Consider the following 27,814-nt stretch of genomic DNA (forward strand, 5'->3'; position numbering starts at 1 on the left):
TGCTCTAGTTCCATACCTTTTCATGATACCAGCTAGTGCTGGACTCCAGACACTCCCTTGACTCTCTGTGTCCTGCCCAAAGCCGTCATTTCCCCTGAAGGGAGTAAGGGATGGACAGAATCTGCCAGAAACCTGAGGGCAGTTTCTCTTTCTTTTGTAACCTCTGAGTAGTTCAGAGAAAATCTGCTGCACAGACCAGAAGCAAATGTTTGTTAGTATGTAACATAGCTGGTTAACTCTAGCAGATTAATAGCTCAAGCTATGCATAGCGGTCACAGTTCAGGTACCAAACTGAAATATGACGACTCAAATCTTCCCTTGAAAAATGTGTTCTCTTGTGTGATAGTCTTATGAATTCTTTCTAAGAAAATGTACATTTTATACTTTTAAAAGTCTAATTCCAGTGCTTAATTTCTTTTATATTAAGAAAGATTTTTTTTTTTTTTAATATCTAAACTAAGTCTTTTAATCTACAAATTAAGCTGATTATGTCTGTCCTCAGTGGATACAGTGAAAAAAATACATAATTGTCCTATTTATTTTCTTTCCATATGAGCAAACAAACTATCTGGAACCAGTAAATACTAACTTGTGTTTCATCATATGCTATACATTTTATTAAAACTTTAATTGAAACAGAAGAACAACAGAAAAAGGCTAAATCACCAACAGGCAGCTAAATCAAGCCATACCTATGCATGTTAAATCCCCTGCAGTCCTTTTTGGTTTGGGTTTGTTGTTTGGGTTTTTTTTCCAAAAGGAAATGATTTTAGTACCTTCATTCTTTATTCTTAGGTCATGTTCTTCTGTTCTCTAATTATCACTGTTAGCCTTTGTAATTTTTCCATTTAACCCACAGGTCCTAAATAGAATTATATCCTATGTCTTGCATATTACAATCCTCTTAATATGCCCTCCAATAAGTTTTGACTTTTCTGAGTGTTCTTTCAACTGTATTTTTTTTTCAGTTTATGAACTATTATAATCCCAGACCTCCCAGAATCTTCCCTTCAGCTGTGCTGGCTACCTGTTATTTCCTTTTCTGTATCAATGCGTTCTATTTCCTCTTTTAATTACAGTTTGCTTTAGTATTTAGCATGTTTTATTTCTAAACTTCCTCTGCAAAGTGCTTGCAAATCCTCAGACCTGGTGTTGCCCATAAATTTTAAAAATTGCTGGTTGCTATTTCTTCACATATCTAGTGTCTGCCACATCTCAGCTGTACTTCAAGTATACTTTATTATGTCATTATTTAGGCTCTGTAAATTAACTGTCCTGGACACTTGGTTCAAGTAAAAACTATAGTACAAATGAAGTCTAGAACTAATCACTAAAGCATTTTTAATAAGTCCTAAGTATGAAATAAATTGGAAAAAATAGGCACTATATTCACTTTTTTTTTCCTTTGTCTGAGGGCAACTGTCTTTCAAGGTAAGAGGAAGTCATACGTGTCATATATGCTTAATACAGTAAGGCTTTAGAGCTACTTCCACTTAAAATTCTTACAGGAAACACCATGTAAATAAAAGCTACTAAATGAGATCCCCAAAGGCTATATTCACAACTTGTTGAAAAATGTTAAAAATATAATTTTTATTTACATCTTTCATTGTAACAACCAACTTGTTGATGAAAATACTGATTAGTGTTTGCCTGAAGGTAGGCCCTAAAAGCATGAGGCTTTTTTTAAACTGGAACAGTTAATCTGGGAAGTGTTGTTCTAAAATCCCAGTTACATGTTATACGGCTAAAGTATATATAAATACTTCTACACATAGAATAGAATAGAATAGAATAGAATAGAATAGAATAGAATAGAATAGAATAGAATATTTTCAGTGGGAAAGGACCTACAATGATCATTTAGTCCAACTGCCTGACCAATTCAGGGCTGACCAAAAGTTAAATCATGTTTTTAAGGGCATTGTTCAAATGCCTCTTAAATACTGGCAGGCTTGGGGCATTGACCACCTCTCCAGGAAGCCTGTTCCAGTGTTTGACCACCCTCTTGGTAAAGAAATGCTTCCTAATGTCCAGTCTAAATCTCCCCTGATGTAGATTTGAACCCTTCCTAGGAATGGTAAACTCCAGAAAGAAGAATGAAAGTCAACTGTGCTTTAGCTCTAGATCTAAGAAATCTCTTTTATTCCATACCAGTTTATTCTACCCTGTTATTATCCTAAGAAAACTTCTTCATAAGTTGTTTTGTTGGGTTTTTTTCCCTCCCCAGAGGTAAGGTCTGAGGCAAACAACTGCAGAAAAAAAATGGGTAAAGTTCAGGCAAAATAGTTTTCAGCCACTTGAAAGTTGGTAATGAATATGAAAACTTAAATGAGGAGGACTCAGAAAATGTGCTTAACAATCTATATAAAATCCTGGCTTACAGGAGAAAATGCATTTTTCTCAAAAGAGGTCTCTGAGACCGGAGAAGTAGAGTCTAAGTCCATTAGTTTATTCTTAATTGTGTCTGCTATGCAGTACCTTAGAAAAGCTGATGCAGTGGGATCAGAGCAATGAAATTTTATATATTATGACAGACTGAACAGCCAGTAGGATGCTCAGCAAAATATTATAGAACCAATTTTGCTTTTAAACTATTACATAAGCTATAAAAATCGCTTTTTAAAAAAGCGTAATTCTGTCCATGTCTGCTCTCTGCTGTGAAACAATATTTTCTATACATTGATCCTGTGTTGCTCACACCTCATCTGATACAATGAGACAACATAAGATGCTCACTGAAGTGCACCATTGATTCCATATTTTTGCTTCCACAAAGTGTAGTGGCCACAGATACTTACAGTATGCTGGTCTAAATCTGTATGTGCAGTCACTCACTCACAGAAATATAATTTATATCAGTTCATTTATTAAAACCATTACTTCTGAAAGAGCTTGTTTCAGGTTATTTTGCAGATCCATGTGCTATCACATTACTTTGTGTATATACAGTGGGCCCCTGTTACGCCTTCTGAAATGGTAACAGACTATCTACACAGCTTAACTTGCCTCATTTTTTGATAAAAAAAACCCCAAAACAGAAAACATTAAAACCTTTGGAAGAAGGTGATTTGCTATGGATTTTCCTTTAATGTGAAAACAGAGGACCAAAATATATTTCATTGGAAAAAATGGAAGTAATACTTCTTGATCTCTCTGAGTAGGATTCCATTGAAATCATAGAACTAGTTTCTTACTAATTCCAAAAGGTTGTGGAAGAAACCAAATGAATAAGCTTTCCTGATCAAACTCATAGGACTCCAGTTTTCAAATATTACTGCAGGTACACCATCAACAAGAAGAAGAAATGCAATTGTATGTTAATGAGACTTAGATAGCATTCAGCACATGCAGGAAATACCCACTCCCTGAAAATAACCAATTAATGAAATGAAACTTCATACATTATAACATGTAACTTTATAGTCTAGTATATAAACTTTGTAATAATATCATGTTTTTCAGAATTCTTGTGCTTGTTTATTGTATGACCTGGGGTTACCTGAGAAGATACATTGTGTTGTATTAGTAGAAGCTTTAAATCCATAAAATTTAGGGAAGTCATGCTATTTTGCTTCTCCTTTGCTGTCTTCGTGTAAGAGTTTCTGCAACACAAGTAACAACTGGAGACTTGTTTTAATGTGTTGAAAATTGAAAATGTTCTAATAGAGCTAATTCCTTCTACAGAAGAGCAAAGAGAGCCCATAAACTAATAGTTTTGCAGTAAATTTATCTTTGCTCTTTTTGTTTTATCAGCAAGATGCCTTTGTTGTACAGTTCTTGGCATCTTTTCTGTCATGAATACCCTACACTCATTTCTATCTTATTTAATTATCCACTCTGGCTTAAAACATAATCAGCACTAAGCCAGCTGTGCAACCTTGAAAGAACACCATTTCAATAATACATTGATAAAAAAAGAGCAAGCAGGCTATTAATTTTAATAGGAGCCCTCCCTTCTGACTGTAACCTGGACACCGTTTCAGAAGCTGTATCCATTTACCACCAAGCAGTAGCATCCCTGGTGCACTCATTATAGCAACAGCTTCCATTCATAGCCTGACACTGTGACTAGCTAGACAGCCATCCTGAGCCAATAAGGTCACCTTTGAGGTGTCAGCTTCCCTGCTAATACAGTGGAATAACTCATGGAAACACTGATCAGTAGCAGAAGGAAATGTATGTGGTAAATAATGAAGCAGGTTAATATAATTTCAAAATGTTTTGTCAACTAAAAATCTGCAATCAGAAAATTATAATTTAATGCTGTAAGAGTCTTAATCATTCCATCCTGTCAGTTATGAGTTCTGGCCAGAAACCTTAACTGCTAAAGAAGTCAGAAATTAATAACAACATGTATCCCCCGATCCCCTAAGCTGCCAGGTTATAAAGCAGCACTCATAAATGAAATACCTGGGTTCCGACTTGAATTTTCCTATGACACTTTAAAAATCTATCTATAGGTGCTGTTATTCAGTGGGCCAAACCCATCCTAGTGAATTTGCACTAAGGATAAGCAAAATTTTCAAAAATTATAGCATTTTCCCATTCGGTATATTCGCTGCACACTAATACAGGCCATTCAGGTGGAGACTTTACCCATCTCAAGTTCATGTTTCTTACCAGAATGACCTAGCAGGTATGTGCACAAAGAACTGATATTAGAGGTACCAGGGCAATCAAAACTTCTCTCACTATCGCCTACAGTCACTATATTGGTGTCATGAGCAGTAAGCACTGTGAATTCTCTCGAGCTTAGTAACCTGCCAGGCCTCCTATACATCACTGAAGAGTTTATGCACAGTGGTGATCATGACACTTTACTCTTCACTCTGGTGAGCAGAGAACTTGCAGAAAGTAGTGCTGACAGATTTACAGAATCCAGAGTTGCTTCGTTTTGTGTAGTGGAAATACTGTAGTCCTCCTATTTAGGTAGATATAAAGACCTTTAATTCTAAATTATCTGCAACCATAAATTATAAACCATGCACATACTTATTACTGTATTATATAAACACTTAGTATGATCTATAGGTCAATGCAGCCATGAAGTGCATTAACTCCTACATGTTTATTTAATATAGAGCCAAACGTATATAAATTAGCCCAGATGGCAGAAATATTAATGAATTTCATGTTAAAATAATATAACAACTACTTACATCAGTTCAAAAAACTCTTTCTCGGTGAGATGTTCTCAAGCAATCTCAGTATTTTAGATACACATTTTTCATTGAATTGATTATAAGCTCTGTGGTTAAATCCCATAGCATGCTTTGAAAATAAGCTTGAAAATAATGTTTCTGTTACAGTCAGAACATAACATGGAGAATATAGAAACTTTAAATTAGATGGGAATAGAAATTTTATTTTGGCATTTTTATTAAAATTTACTCATAAACACCCATTTCTAATGGAAAAACAAGAAGATTTACAAGTCCTACAAAAGTTTTGTAATTTTAGGCATATGTTAAAAGCTGTTTATTTACAGCTTAACTAAAAAGGACCTGATCCTCCCACAGAGGTAACTAAGAAAATTCTGACCCTTAAAAGTTTCCTGTAAACTGCTGCCTAAATAAGCAGCACTTTTTCACTCTAGGTACCTTGAATTCTTGCTGTATGTGTAGCCAAAGGAGCTACAGAACAAAGTTCACAATTCTCTGACAAAAACTGAGAGGGATCTATAAACTAAATGATTTTGAATACATTAAAGAGTTTGATGCTGTAACTGTTCTCTGAATCAAACTATGTGCAAAATGCAATAGTGAACACTTTTATAAAACCCACAAGCAATAATTTTTCATCTATTTCGGTACAACTGCCTTTTCCTGGCTACTTCCCCACTTCATAAACAACACTACTCTTCCTAAGGCTGTGTAATTGACCTTATAGATGATTTAAATGCAATTCTGATCCTTAAAGAATTTTGGAATAGCTCATTTTCAAATCACAGGAGGTACTGTGGTAGGCTGGCATAGAAATGCAGTGATTTCTTATGAGTAGTTTTGACGTGATCTGTTTATGAACTGTAATGAAATGGCTGTTAACATAAACAATGTCCTCAGGCCAAAAACTGTAAGCAACTAGAGCAGTTGTGTCCCTAGCCAAACACCGGTACATATTTCCTGATGGCCTATACCTTATTATGCTCCTATTTTCACAGTAGATTACTATATTACAGGAAATGTGACAACAGAATACATAAAATTCATTTTTCTGGGCATACTTTTGGAGAGATGTTCTCCACAGTATCTCTTTATTTTTCTGAGATACCTCTATCCAACAAATTTTAGAGTTCATCTGAAAGGTATTAACCGATATCATTCCTTTTTTCACTTGTAGTTAGAGTTAGCCAGAGTTGTGGATCTTATCATTCATTCTTTTGTGCTAGACTTACCCCAAAATATTTTATCCCCAAGTGAGACAAGAAGTTTTTGTCCCATTTTGTAAAACTAACTAATATGATATTGCTAGGGGGAATAAAAAGAACTGCTGAGTAAGGAAAGTAAACCAACACTCCTCAATTGCTGTTCAGCATACTCTGCACTCTCACCCCAACCAATTCCCACTGAATGTTTGGTATGACTAGAGCTTTATGTTGAGTACTGTGAATCAGACTCTGAGCTGGACTGAAGTGGTGTAGTTTCATGGACTTCTCTTAACCTATAGTGTGGTGGGTTGACCCTGACTGGATGCCAGATGCCCACCAAAGCCACTCTATCATTCCACACACCCCCCGCAGCTGGACAGGGGAGAGAAAATATAACAAAAAGCTTGTGGGTCGAGATAAGGGCAGGGAGAGATCACTCACCAGTTACTGTCATGGGCAAAACAGACTTGGCTTGGGGAAATTAGTTTAATTTATTACCAATCAAATCAGAGTAGGATAATGAGAAATAAAACCAAATCTTAAAACACCTTCCCCCCACCCCTCCCTCCTTCCCAGCTCCACTCCCATTTTCTCTACCTCCTCCCTACAGCGGCACAGGGGGATGGGGAATGGGGGTTGCGGTCAGTTCATCACACGTTGTCTCTGCTGCTCCTTCCTCCACAGGGGCAGGACTCATCACACTCTTCCCCTGCTCCAGTGTGGGGTCCCTCCCACGGGAGACAGTCCTCCACGAACTGCTCCAGCGTGGGTGCCTTCCACGGGGTGCAGTCCTTCAGGAACAGACTGCTCCAGCGTGTGTCCCCCTGCGGGGTCACAAGTCCTGCCAGCAAACCTGATCCAGCGTGGGCTCCTCTCTCCATGGGGCCACAGGTCCTGCCAGGAGCCTGCTCTGGCGTGGACTTCCCACGGGGTCACAGCCTCCTTCGGGTATCTACCTGCTCCGGCGTGGGGTCCTCCACGGGCTGCAGGTGGATGCATGGTCCACCGTGGACCTCCATGGGCTGCAGGGGGACAGCCTGCCTCACCATGGTCTTCCCCACAGGCTGCAGGGGAATCTCTGCTCCGGTGCCTGGAGCACCTCCTCCCCCTCCTTCTTCACTGACCTGGGGGTCTGCAGGGTTGTTTCTTTCTTACATATTGTCACTCCTCTCTCCGGCTGCAGGGGGGGGTTTTGCACAGCAACTTTTTCCCCTTCTTAAATATGTTAACCCAGAGGCACTACCACTGTCGCTGATGGGCTCAGCCTTGGCCAGCAGTGCATCCATCTTGGAGCCAGCTGGCATTAGCTCTGTCAAACATGGGGGAAGCTTCTGGCACCTTCTCACAGAAGCCACCCCTGCAGCCTCCCCGCTACCAATTTACGTTAACTCAAGATTGGGCCTTATTACCATTTTTAAATGCTGAACATATTTTTTGAGCTTCATATTATGGTATGGCATGTGTTTTGGTGGATATCTGCGTGTCTTGGGTGGCTGGAGACACTTCACTTTGCTGTACATCTGACTATACTCTCAAATCGTGCTGATGGCTGTAACAGCATTACCTGCTTTTCATGTCTTATTGTTTAAAAGCATCTCAACAGATTTATGCCAGCAAAGCAATAGATCACATCAACTTAATCACATTTTTTACTGTGTATATTTACATTTTTGTATTTGTTAAATATGTTCTAAAATTTAATAAACCATAACAATAAATTTAGAGATGGGTAAAATCTACAGGTTGCTGGGGTTTTTTAAAGTCTGATGGAAACATACTTCAAAGTTGTGCTCACAGTTATATTTTTTTCTACTTCTTTTTCTCTTAAGAAAAAGAATAGAAAGTACACAAAGAAATAATTCTAGTGAAAAATGCTATGCACTATTTGGACAGCTCCTTTGACAGCTAAGTTTACCACATTTTCTGTACTTTTACTAGATATCATTGGTTACTTTATTTCATTCCAATCATTATGTGTTCTCTTGAAACTGCATTTAAGTTGCTGAAAAAGATTTATTTTTTCAGCTTGCAGTAAAATGGATTGCATATGCAGATGCCTGAACAGCAACGCTGCAGAAATATAACAGCTTAATGTCAAACTACCCTTAATGTCATACATCTACATTACATAATATACTATAAATTCAGAGTTTGTTTGGGTTGATAAAATGTCTTCTTCTTCTTCTTAGGTGCACTTAATTATTGCTGGGTTTTTCTCAGCCATGGAAGTGCCTGCTTTGTTTTTGTGTCTTGAAAATAAAATTAAAACTAAATAAAGTGAAAAACTGCAGGGCACTATTAAAAATAAGTGCTGCAAAAATGTGAAATGTTGATTAAAGATCAAATAGTAGGCAAACTAATTATCTAGAAGCTGTGCAATCATTTCTAAACTTCATTCATTAAAAAGAACTAAGTAAAGAAGTTTCTAAACTTACTTTTAATTGATTTTACTTTTACAAAATTTTAATAAACAGACAATAAAGAGGAAAGAGATTTTAACATTTCCAACAGAAGTTTTACACTTCCCACATTAGACTTATTCTAAGGAAAACATGGCATTTCTAATCAACTTTGCTGTCTGAAAACTAGAAGACAATCAAATTTATTCAGTAAAAAGGTGACTACAGACGTAAAAGATACATGAATGATATTTAAGGAATACATAACAGCATTGGTTTCAACATTGAAAGTGCCAACTGAAACAGTACTATAATTCAAAACCCCAAACCAGGTATTATCATAAAGGGAGAATTACTGGACTAAACAGCAGTATGGACAAGAATATCCTAAGGACAAGAATATCCTAAGGACTAACGGGATAAAAAACTTCATAAATAGAGACTTAGAGGGAAATAATCTAAATTAATTTTATTTATTTTCATCCTTATTTTTCTGAGCAGATAAGAGTGTATTTCAGAGGGGGAAACCACTCTAAACATATATTTTGATAAATGTAAACTTTATGCTTATGTGATGAGAAATTGTTAATTCACTGTCCATTAAAAGTCTAACTGTTCCTTAGTAATTCTAATTCTTAGTAAGAATCCCATTTGCTACTTGTTCTATATGGTTTTCATCTTTTCATGGGATATGGATAAAGTAATTCAAGTCATTGATTGTTCCTATACAGCACTGAAAGAAGTAAAATATTTTTGAAAGCTGATCCTAAATTTTAAATTGTACTGCTTTGTGATGCAATTTGGATTACCCTTTCACCTCCCTGGGGAAGATCAAAACCTGTGAGAGATCTGCAATCTTTCTAACCAGAGGTGGTTTCATACAGTTTTAAAGCAAAAGCTCAGTAAGATCTTGCAACTATTAAGCCACTGTTTGGCACTAAATAAAAAGCTCTAATGTGAGCTACTCCTTTCAATCCATAATTGGAGAAGTTGCTGTCAAGGTTTCCTTTGCCACCCTTTTACTTTTGCCAAATATGTTCTTTCATGTTGGTATTTTTCAGCTATAAAATCTCCAGGTTGGTTAATGAATCTCTTTGTCCAAACTACTCTGTATCAGTTAATGAATGAATAAACTCTGCAATACATCCCTTGCCTCATATTGTGATGAGTCCAGAAGAAATTATTTGTATTATTAGTAGCAGCATTAATTTCTATTTTAATCTGTAATATTTGCAACTTTTTTTTTAGTTTAATTAAGATTTATTGTTCATCTGCATTAGTAGTTGTCAGTACCATTTATCAGGAATTACTCACTAAAAGAGATTAATCCTTACCATCCAAGAAAATTCCTCTTCTAAAATGACATAGTGTTTCACAGCCATTGAATGCCAAGATGAGCAAGACTAGTGAACAAGAGAGAATGAAAATGCTGATAAAACATCACTACAGGTAGAAATCCCTTAGAATTCTTAGTGTTGCAGTTATGTAGATTTATGATAAATTCTCCTGAATGAATTATTGACATGGATGCACTGGAATATTTTAGGTAGTCAACAGTGTTACCTCCTTAGCAACACCCTACAATTCTACAAAAGGTAACATTATATCAAGTTGCCAGAAAAATTATTGCTGACAATTAATCAGAATATAATAGTATTTAAGAGATTTAGATATGTACATGTGTCTTGATTTAGCTATGCACATCCGTCTTACCAACAAGAGAAAATAAGTCACTCTGTGTTGATCATGCATGCTGTCTTCTGAAAGGCAACAGGTACTTGCTACTGAAAGTACTAAATCTATGCCTGTACATAAGGTCCAGTGACTGAATTTCCCTTCCTTTTTAAAAATGAACACTTCATCAGTCAAATCTCTTGCAGTATCAGTTAAATGTTTTACACTGTTCTTCTGTCAAAACAGTATTTTCAAAGCATCACAGAGGGATGTTTGACTAGCTGAAAGAGACTTATATTATTGCAAAGATCCTGGTTGAAATTATTGCCCTACTGAAATCAGTGAGAGTTTTGCCACTGATTCCAGTGTGGCTATTATTTCATCCTAGTCCAGGATGTCAGGCTTCAGAAAAATGCAAATTAGAATAGCAAAGTTATAAAAACAGACTTTGTAAAAGAAATGGTAAGTCACCCTTAACTACCTGTAGCGCACTGAACATGATACTATAATGATAGCACTTTGCTATCTGTTCTGCATTGTGAGTATCACAGACAAGGAAAAAGCTAATCAGTGCACTTACTATCAGAGACAGGAGACTTTAACATGTATATGTTTTTCACTCATGTCACACCATTCCTATTCATGCATATTTTCAGCCAGTACCATGTTTTTAATTGCAAAGTTAAATAGACAGTGCTTTAATTTTAAATTATGACTTTATGCATTTAAGAGGTGGCACAGGTATTTTCAGGATGATTTCTGTGTATATTTGCTATTTTGTTTAGGCGAAGAAAAAGGCCAAAGTCAAATTCACTTCTAATGAGCCATGTGTTAATGTCAGGGTCTCTGCTGTCCACTCAAATGCCATAGAACACATCTGACTTTATAATGAGCCAAACAGTTGTCTCTTCATAATCTCAAGTTAGCCTTCTGTTAGGTATTTGTTTCCAAATTTTACAACACTATAGTAGAGGTTGTGTGCTTTCATGGCTAAAATCCAGTTGAAGATGTACTTGTTTTAAAATCTCTCACATTTTGTCAAAATTATTGGCAAGCAGTCGCCTTCATATCCTTTGCAGTGAAAACGTTTGACCTTACAGAGTCCAAATGGCTTATTGCCTAGTTTTGATCTACTTTGTACACTAATGGGGAAGAGATCAAAACCAGATGACAGACATCAAGGCAAACAGCCAGTGGCAGAATGGTTGGCCTGTAGGCAGAAAACTGAAATAAACCTGCCAAGTATTATTTATCTCAAGGGAAAACTACCTCAAGCTGACCGCTTTTATGATTAACTCCTAAATGGTTACTGAGAACCACCAACAAAATTTATTTTGAAATTTGACAGCTTGAACCTTTTTTCCTCTTCTAAAATGGATTTTCTTGCATTGGTTTCAGAAAGAAATGCAGAAGAGCCATGGTTTGATAGCTGCACATAAAGGCAGACAGATCTTGAGAAAATACAAATATGGCTGTATGAAGGACATGGTAATAAAAATAGCTTTCCCATATTTTTCTTAGGGCAAGGACAGTGTTAAACAATTTCAGTTTCATAGCACTTTAATCAAGTATGTTGGTAGTGTGTCTGCTGGATTATTCTCTCTAATATAACCTCAAGCAAAAGGATTTAACTACAGACATAGCAAAAGGAAAAGTATTAAACCCCAAACTTAATAAAGCTTCTTTTTCTTAATGAAAATAAATTAAATTAGACTATGTTTCTCCTCTATGATTGTTTATCACTTCTACTGGCAAACAAATTTTATACTCAGAATAACGAATAATAGAAGGGCTATACAAAATTAATAGCTTAGTGAACAAACATTATTGTCATAATTAAAAGTCACAATTTAGTCTCCACAAATTACACTTTTTCTTTAAGTATGATAGGTTGTATTTCTTAACTCTTCAATATCCTTAAACACATTCACATTTAGATGCTGAAGACTAGAGCACAGCACACTGCAGTAAAAGAAACCTCAATAAACCATTACTGTATTTTTGTTCTCTTACTAAAAACAAGTAAAACACAGCACACAAAACACAACCACAGTACATTGACCCAGACATCTGGGAAAAAAAAAAAAAAAGAACAAAAAGAGGATGAATCAGCCACTTAGGTGGCATTAAACCAAATGTACTATTTTTCCAACTTTTTACCCATGATTAGGTATACAAATCTACAATCACGTTAACTAATTATAATGCATTACCACAGGCAAACCTGTAGCTGGCAGTCACCAATATCCTTGGGTCATTTAGGGATCCTGCAGGGAAAAGAGGAAGCAAAGTATTTCTCATGGATCCAGAGATCTCAGCCCCAACCCCAGAGTTCAAGGTCTGTGAGTCTTTAAAATGCTGTCCCTAACCAGAGACCACAGTCCCCAAAACTGCTCTCAAACCTTTTTTTTTGTGAAGACTGACCCTTGGCAATCCAGCTGTATGATTTACTGACTGAAACAAAAACTAATTATCAGCAAACCTTAACATCTAATATCAACACTTGTTAACTTGTAGATTCTGTAGAAGGAGCTTGCAGAGGTGGAATAGTGTGGAAACAGTAATCCTTACAGTGTGCTTTGGGTGTCCAATCCCATGCAGAGACACTACTGAAATTCCTGTTATTCCACAGTTTTAATTACATTTAAAACATTGCTATGGGATTTCACAATAATCTCCTGCATAAACTACCGATAATGTTGGTTTCATACTGTCCTCAAAGTGTGATAATGCTGTGGTGGAATTGCTTTGTCCTACAGATAATTTGTTAAGTGGCAAAAGAAGATTACCACAATAAAAATGACACATAATAAAGCATTAACTCTTTCTTCTCCATTTTTGTTTGTATAGTTTAAGTTTTATCTACTGAGATGACAAAATATACAGCATTGTTTATTTCTTTACAAAAGAGAAATGTTTTATTTCTAAAAACGTTGTGGTTGTTAGATGATTTTCAATCTCCTTCCATATTTTCTTTCCTTGTCAGTCCATTTGGAAACAATAAAATGGGCTGTTTAGGAATACCTCAGCTTGTTCTGAATGAGAATAGTGGTACAGTAGTCACAGTGAAGTGATACTACAACATTGCTAGCTTAAATTGACACTTTCATCAAAACTGTACAGAATTAATACAGGTATCCTTTAATGGCCCTGCATTGTGCCATGTAGACCAGCTCTTCAAGAAAGACTGTAAATCTATTCAAAGGCCTAGTGAGAATATAGTAATTAAACTAAGATAAACCTCTGGAAAGTGGAAAAGTGATTAATGTATGAATTCCTCCTGAACTCGGCTTTACTGTGGTGATGAAGGGCGGAAATGTTACACTTACCAATTAAAACAAGTTGTGACAAGTTGGTTGGAAATAACTCTCACCTCCTTAAACAAATTTTCAAAACTTTTCATTTAGAGACTTTTAAACAAAATATTTCTATTTTTAAATATATTATGGTGTTTTACTTTGAAAATTGCTACACAGTTTCCTTATGAACCATTGAAAATCCTTTAAAAAAATATGATTCTGGTATCCAGGGCTATCTTCTCCCACCAACAAAATAAAAAGTTACATGCACATCTTTAATCCAAACTTGACATAAGCTCACCCTGTACATTATGTTGCTCCATCATCTAGCTTGTGTGAAGAGAGTTAGTTACTGGGTCGCAAAGCGTTCCACATTATATTTGATCTCACAGATGACAAAATACTTACCACTAATATTTTAGAATACAGTAACTGTCTCCCCTGTTGTCTGTAATTGAGACAGCTTTGACTCCTGAGTCCAGCATACAAAATGTTACAGCTTTCCATGAAAGAAGTGCAAGCATACCCGTTTTTCAAGGTGGCCTTAATTTTGCCTTGAGAATGACAAAATAATAATAATAAAAAATAAAATCTCTGTGGAAAAGTAGCATGTCCTTCTAGAAAACTTCATTATAACCTACTAAATAGCAGCTGCTCCTGGAGCATATGTGGGGAACGCCTCACTTTTTAAACTTGTGACATACACAAAACAAATCCAAGCAGATATACACTCCACAGGAAAAAAGATTTAATAGGCAGCAAGCTTCTACAAAGGAAAGCTTGTGGACATATTTTGTTTCAGCCTCAAAGTTTATATTTATCTTAATACATTCTGCTATTACTTTACGTTGCCTTTTTAACAATGTCTTTCAATAAACCGGTTACACTGATTCTTCTGATACTTAATGATGTGAAAATAGAGGTGGGAGGTAGCTTTAAGACATGAACAATTAATTAAAAATATAAAATATTCTATTTAAGTTTGTTAACTAGATTGGATACATACTGGATTTTCTATGAAAATGACATTGTTTATCTTTTCAAAAGAAAGAACACTTGTGGGTGGATAGAGATTTAATTTTATTTAATTAAAATAAAGCATTCTGCTTTTGTCAAAATTTTCTTTAACTTAAATATAAATGAGAAACAAAGTTGCATCTGAGTGGAAAACATAATGTTCAGTTCCAAAAAGAAGTTCCATTAAACATTTTGATCTCACAAATTATATAAAAATTTATATAAAATTTATTGAGATTAACAAATTCTCAGGACCAGGATTTCCCAATGAAAGGCATTTCTTCAGAGGAACTGCTGATAGTTCTAAGTTTAACTGTTGTTCACTTTTGCTGTAGTTCGCTTATGGTTGTAAATCTTAGGGTACTCTGAAGCAGTTATGGTAATCTGCTTTAAATAATGTTGTACAAATTTAGGTTCTTGGGTAACTATCATGTCAAGTTAGGAATTCTAAATGACATTACTTTTTTATAATTCCAGACTACATTCTGCTGACTGTTTTGTTTGTTTGTTTGTTTTCCCCAAATCTTTAAAAAGACTATTTTATGGAAAAAAAATCTAATTTCCAGTTCATTGTTCTCATTTGGAAAAGAAACAAATTGGAAGTATGATTTTTTTTCTTGAGATGAAAGCCAGTTTATTCAGCATTCTAAATTTTTCCTATGGAGTTTATTTGAAGATAAGAAGCTGTTTTAACAACTGAAAAGTTTATCCTCTTTCCTTAAAGTGGAATGAGATCTTGGGAGTTGTTCGTGGAAAAGAGGCATTGTTATGGGCTGCCGTGTGTGAAACAAGGAATTGCATTGCAAACTGTTTTGTCATCTTGTTTCGGTACTATATATAAATAAAGCACGTATACATTGACCTGTGTTGCCAGCAGGTCAAGGGAGATGACTGTTCCTCTCTGCATTGGTGAGACTGCGTCTGGAGCACTGTGTCCAGTTCTGGGCTCCCCCGTACAAGAGAAACATGGAGCTACTCTAGAGAGTCCAGCAAAGGGCCACAGAGATGATTAAGGGACTGGAGCATCTGTTATGTAAGGAGAGGCGGAGAGAGCTGGGGCTGTTCAGCATGCAGAAGAGAAGGCTTGGGGCGGGGGGGATCTTATCAATATGTACAAATACCTGATGGGAGAGAATGAAGGCACAGGAGCCAGACTCTTCTCAGCAGTGCCCACTGACAGAGCAAGAGGGAACAGGCACAAATTAAAATACAGGAAATTCCATCTGAACATATTTTTACTATGAGTGTCATCAAACACAGGAACAGGTTGCCCAAAGAGGTTGTGGGGTCTCCATCTGTGGGAATCCATCTGGATCAGATGGATCAGATCGCCATCTGGACATGGTCTCAGACAACCTGCTCTAGCTGACCCTGCTTGAGAAGGGAGGTTGGATTGAATGATCTCAAGAGGTCCCTTCCAACCACCACAATTCTGTGATTTCCAGAATTCCCTGATTTCTTTTCCTGAGACAACAGATTAGAAAGGATTATTCTCAAAAGAGAACTGTCAAAAGACACAACAACAGTAACAGCAGGGGAGTTTTCTTATTATTTATAAGGCATGTACAACATAAAAGATGATGAAAAATTCATACAACCCAAAGTCCTTCTTCTTTACAGCATGGGGAATTAGAAGATAACTTATAGTACAAGCCCTTAGAGTGTACATCTACAAATCTAAGTAAATTCAAGCACTAGAGACTGGAAACTGATTTTCTAAGGTTCTTAAAATTATCTGAATTTTTAAGACTCTTAAGGAAATATCACTCAATTTCCAACACAAAATATCTCTTCTCCTGGATTTTGCTGGGCTGGATAGTCTTTCATTGTTTTAAAGTGCCAGCTTGGCGAGAAGCAAGATATACTGTAATAATAAATAAAGCTGCTCATATTGAATGCTGATTTCAGACAGAAACTCTGTATCTGGTTCATGGGAAAAGCAGAGAAAAGGGAAATGCAGCACAGAACATAAATACACACTATTTTTTTTCTTTCTAATTTTGAAATAAATTATGTTTTCAGTAATACCCCTGTCACTGCACAGGCCTCAATAGTGTGTCACAGATGAAAGTACCTCAGTGACCAGAACTCAGCCCACTGTATCCAAGTCCTACAACAGAATGACTTGGATATTGATTGTGCAATACCATGGCTGATTAAAGAAAGTGTACCTTTCATTTACTTGTTACAGAATGTTAGAGTAAACTTTTAAAGTGCTAAAACCTGGTATACTTAATTGGTGTTAGCTTGGGGGTTTTTATTTATTTATTGTAAATATTACCCTACTTTTAAATGAGACTTTTTCCTGTTTATTTGAGCCTTCAACAAGTGTCACCATTTCCCCTTAAACTTAGTGTTTCTTCCTTGTTAATTCTTTTTTCCACATTTTTTTATTTCAGTGTCTTACATCAGGTTTCTGAATAAACAATATTTTGCTGAAAGATCTGTTATTGCATTAACCAGAATGCCAAAAAGAACCAAAATCTCAAAACCAAAATATTTTGAAAAAGGTATTGTACTCCCATATTTGTACTAAATCCATTGCCTCTCAATAGAACATTAAAAAATATTCATTCTTCCACTTAATCCAAATTTTAGGAATGGAGGAAAGTGTGTTATCTTACTAGGTAATAGGAAAACATAAAATACAGTCTCTTCATAACACCTTTCACAAGATGCTTCTAGCATTTTTGCATTTCCTGAAACACTCATTTTGAGTTTTATGGTCTTTGATACTCTCCTGCTGTTGAAAGAGGTGATTTTTCCTCCAAATCTTTTGTGTTTGATGTGTAAGCATAATCTGAAAATACACATTCCTCCTTCCTCAGTCATAAAAAGTTGGCTGAATTATATGATACATTAAACTGAGAGGAAATGCCAAAACATCAGAAAAGATTATAGACTTCTTTATGAACGAGCTGGATTCTGTAAGGAAGATATGCATGCCATCAATTCAGTTAGACAGTACAGTCCTGAGTCCTTGAAATTTCTCCTGGCCAGCAAAAAGGAATGTTTTTCTTCACATTTCATTTTTAATTAGTGGATAATTGTCACTGACAAGTGGATTTACTTTGATTCCAGGATTAAGTAACAGAAAATCCAAAGGGAACAGTTGTAAGAATGTATTTTCCAGTGACTAGGCATAGTCCTCAGTCCATATACATAGAATAATGCACTAACAATTCCTAGTGCTTTGCACATACTGGCTAGATATTTTTTAAATGGTATGTGAATCAGTAAAAATAATACATAAAGTCTCATTACTTTAAAAATACTCTAAAATTTTGCATAATGCTGTTCAAGAAATGTTCTTGAAATACTTTTATTTTCTTCTGCTATTAGAAATCTGGTTTCCATTTTTCTTACCATCACTTCTATGTCTGCTCATTTCTAAGCAGTAGCATATCATAGTACATTATTATGGTATAGTAGGTGAGACCTCTAATAGAGAAAAAAAATATCATATAAAATTTAATGCTATTTAAATAAATGTTTCATACAATTTCCTAGGAAATCTTTTTCTACTGAAAAATGAAAATAATCAGATTTCTTGTTTGTCCTCATCAGCAGGGGAGATACCAAATTTCTGTGTAGCTGTAGACTCTCTATGAAAAGAATAGGCATTTATAAAAAGAACAGGAAAGTTGATGGTACTAAGCATGTTGTACAAACTTGGATTTGTTTGACTGTAACACAACTGGGATACTCAGAAAGACAGCTCCAGGCTTGCCAGAGATGAGAGCGAAAGTACATTTTGCTTCCCTGAGAATGGGGGTACTGTCCCTATCTTGAGCAGGGTAAGAATAAAGCCTAAAAAGAGTTGCACGTAGCAGAGAGTTCTGCAGACTTAGTTTCCTGCGTTATTCCCATTGGATGGAGTAAAGGAGAGAAAAATGGAAAATCTTGGAGTAGGAATGGAGGTTATTAGTGCTGCTGCTTGAAAAGTTTGTCTCAGAAATAGATCCTGCTTCACGCTTAGCAACCAGTCTGTCTTTCCAGAGTGCTACCACAAGGTTTACTTTTCACCATCTCTAGTAATTTGATGGTTTGTGTGACTTTTTTTGTCTATATCTACACCCCTCCTTGCTTAGTTCTTATGAAACTCCATGAGAAAATCAAAAAGTAATTCAAATTTAACCTCATTTTCTCATACACTATACATGCTACTCCTTTGCAAGCTGCATAAAAGACAGAGGGCAAAAGACTAAGCCAAAAGTTTTAAGCAAAGGAATTTAGTAATGAGTAACAGTCAGCTTGTGACCTTAGCTGACCTGCCTCACTGGAAAGGTTAGATATCTGAATGCTACACTTACAAGAAGTAGCCTGTATTGTTCCAAGAAGTAGCCTGTATTGTTCAGCCCCCTGTAGTCCAGGGCTGCCTGCACAAGACAGTATGTAGACACATCCTTGTCATCTTTAACCTAATACAGTCAGCTTGTAATACCTCTATAACTATTGAAATGAAAACCTATTTTCAAGAACATTTTTTGTCCTTTTCTTTTTTTGACTTGGTCATAGATGCCAAAACAGATTTCAGAGCAGATGCCAAGTCTGTGAGGGTTGAAGAGTATATCAAGCTTAAAAATTGGAGGTTATTCTGTGGCATTTTGGTGTAAAAACAGGTAAAACAGAGGATGCCACCCAGACAGTTATAGGTCTGTAATTTCTAAAATGTTCCAGTAAGGACTAAGAGAGCTCCTAAGTGCATTCACCCCTGAACTATGAGATCTGAGAATGATTAGAGAATCTGAGTCTATACCTTGCTCCTTTATTTCTGACAGTGAATGTCCTTGCCTCTTACTGCTATCCATCTCCTTTGCATTAGTGAAGGAGTCTTGTGAACTCCAAGATTATGCTAGTATAGCAACAAGCTTGGAGAACATTTTTTAGGGGTAGTAAATAGATATTCTCTTGTTTCTAGGACTCTGTCATTGCTTAAAAAACAGTTATCTCCAGAATAAGAAACCAGTAACACTAACAATTCTGGTCTGGAGTCATCAACTTACATTTTTCACTTTCCACACTGATGAATGTAATAAAAGCTCGGTTTATTGAAACTTGTCTTTCAGACCTTGAATAATTTTTGTATGCATGGTTTCCTTTTGGTTCTAGCAATTGTCTAAATCTATTCAAGTGTTATGCAGCATTTTCTCTTTCCCTTTAAAATGTCCATTCTAAGACTGTTAGCTGCATCATATTAAATTATTCACTCTCAAAGTTCATCTTTTGCATATGTCTTAATATTATATCAATACTTGTATTCCTGAATTTAATTCCTGTACTTAAACACATGAGTAAATGTAAGCACCTGAAAAGACATATTAAATAAAGGAAATTACTGACATTGAGAGCTACACTTACTGAGCTAAACAAAGCATTAAAATATATAATGTATTATATATATGGAAGCATATTAAAAAACCCTCCATCTACTGTATATGCTTTATGTAATAACTGAAAGGCATCTTCTTTTCCTTGTATATTTGTTCTAGTTGCATGTGAGTTCTTTTTATGTTGTTATGAAGAAAACAATTTCTAATAAAAATTTGTGAATGTACTTCAGGGTTCTGGGCTTTTCATTTTTGTAGAGATACTGTTCATGTGATATCTGTCTTAATTTTCAGATAAAGACTTGAATAAATGAGAAAAGCTTTTAAAATATGTATTGATGTAAATATGACTCATATAACAATCAGAATGCAGTGAGAAGACAGCCCAATATGAAAATAGGACTGTACATGTGGTACAAACATGTATTTGCATCTGGTAACTACTTTAAAAGGACTTTGAGAAAATACTAGGCATGCCATTAAAATGTACTGGGTGCGCCATTTATACCAGCGCATTGTTTATTGTCATTAGAAATCCATTGCAAAAAATAAGTTTCCTGCTGATCACCCCAGGAAATGTTTGTGCTATTTATAAGGGTTCCAAGGAAAACTGGATTCTACTGCAGTATACTACCCCCCAAAACTTAAATAAAGGTGATGACAACTAAACCTTTACCAAAGCTCCTACCTCCCAGAATTCCATGCTAAGAACTTACCTTCTCTCCTTTGTCAAACATCTGTATGACCTACTTTCTTATTATTAACTACATCTTATTCTGTTACTGGGAGCTGGTAGTTATACAGCACAGGAACACTCTGCTCTATTTAAGACAAAAACCTACTGTTGAATTCAATGTCACAGCAGAGTTTTATAGCAGTGAGGAATTGCCTTGATAAATGGCCCTGACATTAGCGTTTTCATGACTCTACCTTCAATGTCATCGCATCACAGTGCAGAGTGCTAAAGTAAGACCACTGCTACCTTCCAACAACATATTAAGTTGAAGCTCACTCTATCTCTGGATCCCATAGGCACAATAAATGGAGAAAATAACACATTTACAAACTGATAAAACCCAGCAAAGCTAATAAAATCAGACACTTTATAGCTTGGCTAATAGTGTCCTTTGAAGGGCATCAAATAACACATCATGTACTGCTCTGGGGGAAATCAAATTAGGTACAGCAATGCTCCCTCTGAACTATGCATTTGAATAGGTGGGAGATACTAAAGCTAATCAACTCATAATGAGAAAAATTTTACAATTAATGCCCTGGTTTTGTAAACGTGGATCTATGCTGTTTTGATATGAGCAGCAATCACCTATCAAATTGTTCCAATTTCAGTAAGGAAGTTCTTTCAAAATTTTAGAAATATTTCAGCTATTACACTCTCTTTCCTAACATTGTGTGTGAGAGTCTATTGGAAGGACATCATCATATGTCACCTTAGCAAAGAGGATTTTTTTTGTTATTGCCAGACAACTGCAACAATAGCTACATTATTCATTTCTTCTGGCTCAAATATTTAATACATATCCTTTTCATTTTCTGATAACACATTCTGTGCAGCCATTAAAAAAAATAAATAAATACAGGTTGCCTTTGTTCTCATATTGCAGTTTAAAATAATACTTCAATTCCACTTTTCTTTTACTCTGCCACACCTGGATTTCACTGTGTTTATCTGAAGCACCAAGTATCAGATCTAGTCTGTGCTGAGGCTTAGCTACCGGTTCTAGCTCCCTTGATCTCTGACCACTTCCCTCATTTTAACAATGTTTAGTGTGCAAGGAGTTCAAAACCAAACTTGTTAAGTAGTATAGAAATGTGGTGCAGGGTGCCTTGAAAGGCATTAACACTCATTTGTGCTCTGATTCTATCAGATCTGACAAGCTAATCAATGTCAAGCCTGGATAATAATAATGGAGATTTCCAAGGACGAGCTAGACTAAGAAAGAAAGGTAGTACTCTTCCATTTTTGTCATTATTTCAAAGATTATGAAGAGAATGTCAGTTTGCTTCAGAGCAGAGATAATGCTTTTTTTAGGTTTTTTTTTTTAGTGACATAAGTCTAAAGTATGAAGAGTCTAAAGTCTATAGTATGTGTTCTTGACCCAAGGAACTTGCAATGGAAAAGCACAAGTATTTCTGTAGAGCACAGTAAATTATTTTTAAAAAGCAAAACCACAAAATGGTGTTTGTGAATAATGCGACTGAAAATCATAAAGGGTAGGTGGTACTTTACATGGAGAACTCATTGCCTTTTCTAGGGTTCTGGGCTCATATGTTGTTGCCATGTTCAAGCAATGTCTGCAGATCTGTCATCTACAGTTTAATCTCATTTCATGAGAAATAATGATCACTGTTACGACTTCAGGAGCAACTGCTAAAAATTTCCATATTATTCCATTACATATAGAATAGAGGTAGATTATAGTGAGACTGAACAAATAATTTCCTGGTTTTAGATATTAAGCTACTTATAAGTAATTGGGTATTAGTATTGTCAGGTAAAGTATAGTCCTAACTCCCAATTAGCTGTAGTGCAGTCACTGTTTGTTCTCATTTAGCAATTCGTCGTGGTTTAACCCCAGCCAGCAACTAAACACCACGCAGCCGCTCACTCACTCCCCCCCACCCAGTGGGATGGGGGAGAAAATCGGGAAAAGAAGCAAAACCCGTGGGTTGAGATAAGAACGGTTTAATAGAACAGAAAAGAAGAAACTAATAATGATAATGATAACACTAATAAAATGACAACAGCAATAATGAAAGGATTGGAATGTACAAATGATGCGCAGTGCAATTGCACACCACCCGCCGACCGACACCCAGCCAGTCCCCGAGCGGCGAATCCCTGCCCCCCCCCACTTCCCCGTTCCTAAACTGGATGGGACGTCACATGGTATGGAATACACCGTTGGCCAGTTTGGGTCAGGTGCCCTGGCTGTGTCCTGTGCCAACTTCTTGTGCCCCTCCAGCTTTCTCACTGGCTGGGCATGAGAAGCTGAAAAAATCCTTGACATTAGTCTAAACACTACTGAGCAACAACTGAAAACATCAGTGTTATCAACATTCTTCACATACTGAACTCAAAACATAGCACTGTACCAGCTACTAGGAAGACAGTTAACTCTATCCCAGCTGAAACCAGGACACAATTACATTCCATCTTTGAAATTGCTGCATATCTCAGATATGTGAAATAATCTTTATTTACAGGAAATGTGATGCATTTATAAGAAAGCTAATATATATATATATATATATATATAAGCTGACAGAATTAAAGATCTTCTTTGAAGAACATGGAACTCCATGCTATGCATGGCAGAAGGTTGCTCATGTACGTTCCTGCAGTGCCAAGGAAGTTTTTGGTATTGGATAGACCTGATTAAATGACAGTATTGGCAGTCATTGGTAGGTTGACTTAGTGTTAAGTCAGATAAAAGTTTATCTTAACATTAAAAAACTATCTTTAGAAGTTGTGAAAGGACTTATCTGAATTGTCATATTTCAATATGACTGTGCTTTCATATTTCCAAAAGATATATTGGAACATTCAAACAAACGTTTCTTGACTAGTAGGAGCTCTTCTGAGAATCAAAATATCCCTTATTTACAAAGTTACAATACTTTCTTTTTTTAAATAGAATAGAAAAGAAAAGAAAAGAAAAGAAAAGAAAAGAAAAGAAAAGAAAAGAAAAGAAAAGAAAAGAAAAGAGAAAAAAGAAAAATATGACAAACTGTTTCTTAATTGTGAGGTCTTTTCACCTTTTTTCACCTTTTGAACTCTTATGAATTATTCTTATATATGAAGCACTGGCACATCTACCATAAGTAAGCAGTTGGATTTGTCGCATGAATTAAATGGTTCTGACATGTTTTTATGAGATCACAGCATCTCTTGTTTTACCAGAAAGATTGCTGCATGCTCTATGGTTGCATAGTTTCTAGGTCAATGTAGTTCTCACACAGCTGATCAAAGACTGACTGACATGCCTTGGAAGATAGAATAGCATTTCAGGAAGTGTTATTTATCCCATCTAAGCATATGTCTGTTACAGTCTCAGTCATCCTAATTAAATGTTCATGTATGCTGTACTAATGTCTGATACTGATATAATGTAATTGGTCATTCATATTCACAGTGGTTTATATGTCCTTTAATTAAGGACAGAAAATAGGTTTGTGCAGAATGGAAGCTAAGAACTGAAATTTCTATTCTCTACTGAAGCAATAGACCATTTAAAAATTTTGTGAGTTTGACTCTAAATATGACTGTGTCATCTAAAATTATCAGGTACAATGAAAAGCCAGGAAAGCTAGACCTAATCTCAATTCTGCAAGAAGGGAAACCTCTTAAGGAATAGGTTTAACCTAATAAATTAACATATTAACATCAAATTCCTTTTCCCAAGCTGTGAAATGATGAGGATAGGCATATTATCTCATAAGTTTCTGCTGTGGCTCTTTGTTAACAGTTGCAGTGTACCTTAATGTTTGGGCAAAGTATTAATATATAAGTACATATGTTACCTTCCTCTGTCCTTTCTGTAATAGCTAATTGCCTTCTTTTCTTCCACTCCTGTTTTTAACCTCCCTTTTGTTCTGTGGGCATCAGCTACCTTTCTGAGATGATCTAAATGATGTACATCTTTTTTACACAGATGTGTTAGATAAATAGACAAATAATAAATACATGATACATGCCTAAATATCCATAGCTATAGTCAATAATAAAGTCTAAATGATAGCTAGCTGAATAATTGCTTCTACCTTGTGTTTAACTATTTTCCACCAGCAGACTTGAATAGCTGAAGGTATTAATGCAATGCAAAAAACATTGAGATGCTGAAGCGTGTCCAAAGGGCAATGAAGCTAGTGCTTCTAGAGAACAAATCCTGTGAGGAATGGGGTTGTTTAGCATGGCAAAAAGGAGGCTGAGGGGAGACCTTATTGTTTTCTACAACTACCTGAAAGGAGGTTGTAGTGAGGTGGGTACTGGTCTCTTCTACCAAGTAACTAGTGATAGGATGAGAGGAAATGGCCTCAAGTTGCGCCAGGGGAGGTTTAGATTGGGTATTAGGAAAAATTTCTTCACTGAGAGGGTTATCGAGCATTGGAACAGGCTGCCCAGGGAAGTGGTGGAGTCACCATCCCTGGAGGTATTTAAAAGACATGTAGACATGGTGCTTAGGGACATGGTTTAATGGTGGACTTGGCTGTGTTAGGTTAACGTTTGGACTCAATGATCTTAAAGGTCTTTTCCAACCTAAATGACTCTATGATTTTATCATTCTATATCTCCTTCATTTGTTTTCAGGTAATGTATTATGAGCATGTAACCTTCTATTCTTTTATATCATCACAAAGGAGAATGGATATATAAATAAATAAAAAACAAAAATAATATCTGCAGTATGAAGAGATTAAATCCATTTATTACTCTATTAACAGCAGTGCTACAAGAGTTACAGGTAGCAAATAGTACTTTTTCACTGCAAAGAACTTCATACTCTAAACCTCTTCACACTGAACAGTTCACCTGTACACAATGATCTATTCTTGTGTTCAGTTTATATCAGCTGAGCAAGATGTCTTCAATTTTTTTTTATTCCCCCCCCCCCAAGATACTGAAAACAAACACCAGTGTGGTGACTTAGTCTAGGCTGGCTGTCAGACCCCCACCCAGCAACTCTCTTGCTCCCTCTCCTCAACTGAGAGAAAATAAAATGGAAAAGATTGTGCGTTAGGATAAAGGCAGGGAGATCACTTACCAGTTACTGTCACAAGCAAAACAGACTGGACTTGGGGAATATTAATTTAATTTATTGGTGATTAAAAATATAGTAGGTTAGTTAGAAACAAGACAAAACTAAAACCACCTTCCTCCCACCGCTCACTTCTTCCCAAGCTCAATTTCACTCCTTCATTCCCGACTCTTCTACCTCCTCCCCACCTTGAGTGGCGCAGGGGGATGGGGAATGGGGGTGTCAGTCAGTTCATAACACTGCATCTCTGCTGCTCCTTCCTCCTCACACTTTTCCCCTGCTCCAGCATGAGTGGGCTTCTCTCCATGGGCTGCAGTTTCTGCCAGGAGCCTGCTCCAGAATGGGCTTGCCATGGTCTGCAGCTTCCTTCAGAGCACATCCACCTGCTCCGTCATGGGGTCCTCCATGGGCTGCAGTGTGGATATCTGCTCTGACACGGTCCTCCGTGGGCTGCAGGCAGACAACCTGCTTCACCATGGTCGTCTCCACAGGCTGCAGAGGAATGTCTGCTCCCATGGCTAAAGCATCTCCTCCCCCTCCTTCCTCACTGACCTTGGTGTCTGTGGGGTTGTTTCTCTCATTTTTTCTCACTCTTCTCTCTCACAGCTGCTACAAAGTGGTTTTTAGCCTTTCTCAAATATGTTTTCACAGACGTATCACCAGCTTCATTGATGGGCTCAGCTTTGGCTAGCAGTGAATCCAATTTGGAGCCAGGTAGAGCTCAGTTTGTCCAAGACAGGCTCTGTTGTCACGGACACCACCCCTGCAGCCCTCCCTGTTACCAAAACCTTGCCATGTAACCCCAATACAACCAGTTTCCAAAAAAGAAAGGAAGTTGAGGAACTTCTTTTACCAAGAAGAAGACATTCCTGAGTATTATCTTAATAACATACTTTACTTAAATTAATTTGTCAATAAAATATTAATTTCTTCTTCAGCCCGAGGTTTTAATTTCTGAGCACTACACAAATCCATCTCTTGAAGGGTCACTTAATGCAATTTAATATTTCAGTGAATTGGGTAAAGGAAAAAATGGAAATCAAGGCTCTTATACTATTCTCCTGTAGTTAGGCAGTTATTCAGACTATGGTACTGCTTTATCAGACAGTGACCTTTGATATACTACGACCAAAGTATTGGAAAGGATGAAATTCTTCTCCTGAAGTTAATTTATATTTTTTACTACCACTGGCTTTGAGAACAACCCCCCATCTTTCACCAAACCTATTTACGCTTTCCTTTCTACTTTCAAATAGCGATGTCATGAACATTTTCCTAGAGATCAGTGCTTTATTCTCCTTGCACTGTTTTAGGTTGCTTAGATTTCTTTTAGCTTTCCTACCATCATGCTTCCAACTTATAACTCACAGATCTGACTTATTTATGTTCCTGTTTCCTTCTCAGTTCTGAATGTGAAAAGGTCTTGATGTACATGTAAATGGCATTTAAGCACATACCAAAATCTCTGTGATAGCAGTCAAATAAATCTGTTATAAAAACAGGTCTCTGCCACAGATCCAGATTTGAGTTCCTTATATACATTTCTAGTTTAATAAAGACTTTTTTTTGCTAGTATTTCTCCATCTCTCTTTTCTTTCTTCACCCTTCTACATTGAGGTTTGACCTGATTACTAGTAGTTCTTAAAAATACCCAGTTATTGCTGAGCAGTTTCCAATCATCTAACCTCTGGCAGCTGCTCAAAAGGTTGTGGGATTATATTTGTACAAATGTTTTGATGTTACCAGTGGGGATCTAAAGAGCTCTGTTTTTCAAATAATACCCATATCTGTTCCTGGTTTCCTCTGGAAAATGACAGTGAGGCATCACTTGCAATTCTCTATGTTGGATGTAGCCTGCAATATAACTAATGCATCTTCATTAGAGTGACAGCTCTCATCAGATATTTTGTGTGCTAGAATCTAGCAGCAAGTGAAGCAGTGATGAGGC

This window comes from Harpia harpyja, chromosome 3 (genome assembly GCF_026419915.1).
Source record: "Harpia harpyja isolate bHarHar1 chromosome 3, bHarHar1 primary haplotype, whole genome shotgun sequence".
In the NCBI taxonomy this organism is placed as follows: domain Eukaryota; kingdom Metazoa; phylum Chordata; class Aves; order Accipitriformes; family Accipitridae; genus Harpia; species Harpia harpyja.